This window comes from Macrotis lagotis, chromosome 1, assembly GCF_037893015.1.
Source record: "Macrotis lagotis isolate mMagLag1 chromosome 1, bilby.v1.9.chrom.fasta, whole genome shotgun sequence".
Classification (NCBI taxonomy): domain Eukaryota; kingdom Metazoa; phylum Chordata; class Mammalia; order Peramelemorphia; family Peramelidae; genus Macrotis; species Macrotis lagotis.
In genome coordinates, this window is record NC_133658.1 from 106,836,648 (window position 1) to 106,842,664 (window position 6,017).

General features: G+C 36.1%; 1 pseudogene; it reads left to right on the forward strand.

Annotated features, from left to right (window-relative positions):
• The first annotated feature begins 859 nt into the window (after window positions 1–859).
• LOC141510565 (U6 spliceosomal RNA) lies at window positions 860–960 on the forward strand (annotated as a pseudogene).
• Window positions 961–6,017: the final 5,057 nt, after the last annotated feature.

Below are 6,017 nucleotides of genomic sequence, written 5' to 3' on the forward strand. Positions count from 1 at the left end.
TTCTCTTTATTTGTGTGTGTATTTGGGAGGGGGATTATGTCTACTTTTGCAACATGACTATTGTAGTATTGTTTTTCATACCTATACACTTTTACCTTAAACTAAATAATTTACTTTCTCAATGGGGGAGTGGGATGAAAAGAAGGAAGAATATTTGGAACTCAAGATTTTAGAAGTAAATATTGAAACTTGCTCTTTTTTAAAATTGGGGTGGTCTTTATTTTTATTTATTTATTTAAGGCAATGGGGTTAAGGTCACACAGCTGGGAAATTATTAATTGTCTGAGGCTGGATTTGAACTCATAATTCCAGGATCTGTATTCTATCCACTGTGCCACCTAGATGCCCTGGTATGTGCTCTTGCATGTAGATGAAGGAAACATTTTAAAATGAAAAATAATAAAAAAGAAGGGGAGATCCCAAAATGATCTGCTTTTCCCCCAATTTTCTCCCTCATGGTTGTTCAAAAACAGACAGCATAACATACCCTGCTAGAATTTTACCTTCGATATTTCCTTTTTCCTTTTCTTATCACAAAAAGAGACCAGAGATTAGTTGAAGATATAAGGAAATATATAATTTATGGAATAGAGCCAAATCTTTGTTGGAGTATTAGAAATTCCTTAACATGGTACTCTAAGATATCGAATTATGCCACTAACTTTTCAACAGATAGAAATTTCTCTTCTAAAAACACAAAATAAAACTTCACAATATAGGAGAGGACGACCTAGAAGTGTCAACTAGAAGTTTTACTACCTGCAGTTATTTTAAATAATTCTAACTTTATTTTTTATGTTTAACGTATTTCCACATTAGTCATGTTGTGAAAAGAAGAATTAGAACTAAGAGGTTGGGCTCACTTCTGCAGCAAATACACTAAAATTGGAACGATACAGAGAAGATTAGCAAGGCATTTGCGCAAGAAGGACACAAATTCATGAAGAACAAAATGGTTAAAAAGCCATGAGAAGGAAAATATAAATATAAGAGAAGTTTTTTAAAGTACACATAATATTCTTTGCCCTGTATTCAGACTCTATAACTATTTCTCTTGATGTGGATGGCATTTTCCACAACAGCTATTCCAGTATCATCGAACTGCTATGATCATAGTTGATCAGTGTTCTTTTGGTTCTACTCATTTCACTGAGTATCAGTTCATGTAAGTATTTCTAAAATAGGTTGCTCATGATTTCTTCTTTCTTTTCAATTTTACTTTATTTTATTAATTACATGCAAAGGTACTTTTCAACATTCTTCCATTTGCAAGTTATTGAGTTCCATATTTTTCTACCACACTCCCTTACCTACCCTCTCCCCATGGTGGGGAACAATCTGGCAAAAGTTGAACACAGACAATACTGTTTAACATATTTCTATATTAGGACTTTGTGAAAGACGAATTAGAACTAAAAGAAAAATAAAGAGAAAGAAGAAAAAACATCAAAGAAGTTTTAAAAAGTGAACATATATTTTACTCTGCATTAAGACTTCATAGATTTTTCTCTGAATGTGCAAGATATTTTCCATAAGAAGTCTCTCAGGATTGTCCTAGATCATGGACCTACTAAAAAGAACTTCATCCATCAGAGTTGATCATCTCTCAGTGTTGCCATTAATTTATACCATATTCTCCTGTTTCTGCTCACTTTACTCAACATCAGTTTATGCAAGTTTTTTCATAATTTTATAAAGTTCAGCCACTCATGATTTCTTTCAGAACAACAGTATTCAATAACATAAATTTTATAACTTGCTCAGCTATTCCCTTATTGATAGACATCACTTCAATTAACAATTCTCTGCCATCACAAAAATAGTTGCTATAAATATTTTTGACCATGTGGGATCTTTCCTCTTTTATATGATCTCTTTGGGATATAGACCTAGTAAAGCTAAAATTCCTAAGTAAAGCTCCAAATTGCTCTACAGAATGGTTGCATCAATTCACAACTCCACCAATAGAGCATTATGTCTTAATTTTCCCACATTCTCTCTAACTTTTATCATTTTCTTTTTTTGTCATCTTAGTCAAGCTGATAAGTGTGATGTGGTACCTCAGGGCTCCTTGAATTTACATTTCTCTGATTAATAATGATTTGGAGCATTTTTTTTCATATAACTATAAATAACTTTAATTTCTTCATCTGAAAACTGCTTGTTCATAACATTTGACCACTTATCAACTGGAGAAAGACTTCTAATCTTATAAATTTGATTCAGTTCCCTATATATTTTAGAAATGAGTCTGTTAACACAAACACTAGGTAATAAGGGTGAGGACAGATTTAAACTCATGAACATTAATCTTTCTTATGCTGCTTACTGTGCTATTCTATCTAGGTGGCTAAGTGGTCTTGAACAAGTCATTTAACCCAAATACATATTAGATTGCTCAATTATAAAATAAGAGAGATGGTTTTAATCATGATTTGAGTAAACCACTGTTTGAGAGCCAAATACAGCCTGCTGCCTTTTTACCCCCAGATAAGAATTTTTTTCTTTTTAACAGGTTTAGGATATAATAAAGTTTAATTATTAAATATAAAATGTATGCTTAGCATTAAAAACAAAAGCAGAGGTTCAAATTTGTCCCCAAGTAGTAGTTTGCCAACTCCAAGGTTTAGATGGTCTATGAAATCGCTTTTACCCCAAAAACTACCATTCTAAAACTTTGTAATTGACAGGTTTATTAGGTTAAGGGAAAATGAGGAATTAATTACTAACTGCAGGTTAAAAAAAATCTTAGAGAAAAATATAGAATCAGAAAAATGTGATATGGGAGTAAACTTAGAACCATAATGTTGATTGTATGAGTGACTTTAGGCAGGATCCAATCAAGCTGTTTTATAGATGAGTAAGCTACTAGAGAAGTAGAGTAAACTGGGCCAGGTGATATATTTAGTTAGGCTCAGATCTACACTACTCTTTCATTATATTGAACTTCCTGAAAGAACAAAATTCCTTCATTAAAATCCTACAATTTTTAAATGATATATTGAAAAATAATGTCCAGGTTGAGGGACAGAGTGAAGATTGTGGAATAAAGGAAAAGACTCCATGGAGCTTTCCCCCAAACCTATCTAAATAGCTTTAAATAATGACTCTAAATAAATTCTAGAGTGTTATAAGCACAAATCGATGGAATGAGACAACTTCTAGTCCAAGATAACATAGAAGATTGGCAGGAAAGATCTGTTGCACCAGGGTAAGAGAGGAGTTCAGTGTAGCCTGGCCCCATGTGGACCAGCTTCAACAATCCAAGAAGAGGCATTTGTGTGATGGGGTCAGTGGCAGTGTTGGTTGTTTCCAGACCTCTCAGCCCAAACACAGCCACAACTTGAAAGCACAGCAGGAAAAGGTTGCGCTAAAGTGAGAGTGGAGCACAGTTCGATGCAACAGGCCTTAGCATTATAGACCCAGACCCAACTGACCAGGAGCAGTCCTTGGTAGCCCCTTAATTAGAGGCCATAACAGCTTCTTCCAGAACTCTTGACTCATAGATGGCAAGGGATCAGAAGGAAATTACAGGTACTATCACTAGGCAAATCTCTGTTGCTTTGCCCATAGATCTGGGTCATAGTCCTGGACCACAGTCCTAGGAAGAAGAGGAGCAGAGTTAGCATAACATAGCTTGCTGGTCCAGCAGAGATGGGACCCCCTTCAGAGTTCCAGGGAAGAAAGGAGTGCTAGTGATCAACTACAGACCAGAACACAAACCAGGAGAACAGAAAAACCTCTCACTTTATAACATCTAAAAGTTTGCAGGTCCTTAGACTTATCTTTGAAAAGAGTTACAAACAACCCCCCAAAGCTTGGGACTCTGGAAGCAAAAGCAAAACACTTCTCCCATGCCAGTAAATTATCCCCTATAATCTTTTGTTTCCCCAGAGCAATTTTCTCACATCATTATCCTCTGTGAGCAGAAACCAGCAGAAGCAAATTCAGTGACTCCTAAGGTCTACTGTTGGTTTGCCAGGATCTACCCTGTGCCAGACTGCATCCCCCTATCACCTGGGTGCAATAGAAGTTCCTTGCTAACCTTTGAAGTTGTTTTATGCTAGAACATTGTTTTACCTCACCCTTTTGTTGTTCTGCCATTCTGGAATTCATTTTGTTATAAGTTTAGTATTGTTTGGAGGATGCTTTTGAAGAGATGAGGCAAGTTTCTGTTTTTCTATTTTATGTTTTTAGCAAGGCAATGGGGTTAAGTGACTTTTCCAAAGTCACACAGCTAAAGAATTATTAAGTGTCTGAGGCTGGATTTGTACTCAGGTCCTCCTGACTCTAGGCCTGGTATTCTATCTACTGTGCCACCTAGTTGCCCATAGTTTCTGCTTTTTACCACCACCTTGACTCCACTATCATGGTCACTACCTTTCTTTTTGCTTACATTTGTGTTACTAGCATTTAGCATAGCTCTTGGGTACATTGGACATATTTGGAGGAAAAAAAAAAACATTTATGTGGCCTAACCTCTCTGGACTTCAGGTCATTATTGCTGCCACTCAATTTACTGCTATCTCTCTCTTTGTGTCCCCATTTCAACTTTTTTTTCACAAATATACTAGGAAGATCTTACACTTTCTTCTACAGTTCATTTTACAGATAAGGAACTAAGACAAATAGGATAATGTGACTTTCCCATTGTTATATAGGTAATATCTGAATCCAGATTTAAACTCTGGTTTTCCTGACTCCAGATTTGGCAGTCCACCCCTGTGCCACCTAGCTGCCCTCCTTCTATATCCATTTCATATTTTATATTGCCTGAGAATTTGATTGCAGATCTAAAGTTTTTATATTTATCCCTACTGAATTTATTCTCGTTATATTTAGCTTAATTATAAATAATGAAGAACCATTTTAATCCTAATTCTTTCATCCAGTTTGTTTTTTCCCTCTCACATATTAAATATGTGGAATGTAACATGGAATCTTTGCCTCTGATTCATCGATTATAGTTGTCCTTTGATATCAACGAAGGACATTCTGACCCACCAAGTGATTAGTGATGTAACTTGAACAGTTATGTTTATTGTTGTGAGAGGTATACTATGCAAGGCATCATTCTTACTAGTCCACCTATGGCTTCATTTATAGGAAACAGGATCACTGGTGATAGTCTGGCTGCTGCAGGAGTCTCTTTCTCTTGAATTGAATTCTCTGCCTTCCATGTCAACAAGATACCTCTGCACACCATCAATTCCAGCCAGATACCAGAATGTGATATCTGGTGACAAATGGTCTCCTGATGGATGGTTACATCAGTGTGGTCTTTCTCTCAGACCTTCTTCTACCTTTGAACTACTCAGCAGTATGAAATGATTGGCAGCAGTTTGAAAATTAGGATAATGTCAGCTTGCCATTCATAGGACTATGATGCCTTACTTTGTTAGCATCCTCCACAGAATTCAAGTGTAGGGGAGGCTGTCTAAATTTCTTCATGGTCCCTTGCTCCTGGCAAACCCGTTTTAGGGTGGCCCTGCCCTTCACAAAGGAAAGAGAACTCTTTTCAGGCTCCTTCCCCCCCCAACTCCCACTTCTGAGGGATTGGTCCAGCCACTACTCTGGTTGCCTAGTGGCAGAATCTTCACTACTCCTTGTTCAGGGAATTTGGCTCCTTTTTGATACACAGTTCTTACCTGTTTTTCACAACTGACTAACCCATGAATAACTGCTGTTCAATGATAAATTGTTATATAATATAAGGCCAACCACACAATTTGGGGGTAAACACTGGAGACTGACTATCATTTTTCCATTAAACCCTTAAATATAGATTTATGCATATACCTATCCAATGAACCCTGAATCTCGATAATTAAATTATAATTGAATTATTCTCCATTTCTCTATTTTTATCTTTCTTGCTCTCTATATCTATTTCACTTTCTCTGCCTCTCTTTCTCCAGCACAATATTAAGATTAGATAGTTTATTAAAACTTTGCCTGAACATTGTATGATGATCAAACAGGAATGATTTAGGTCCTCTCAGCACTACAATGATCAA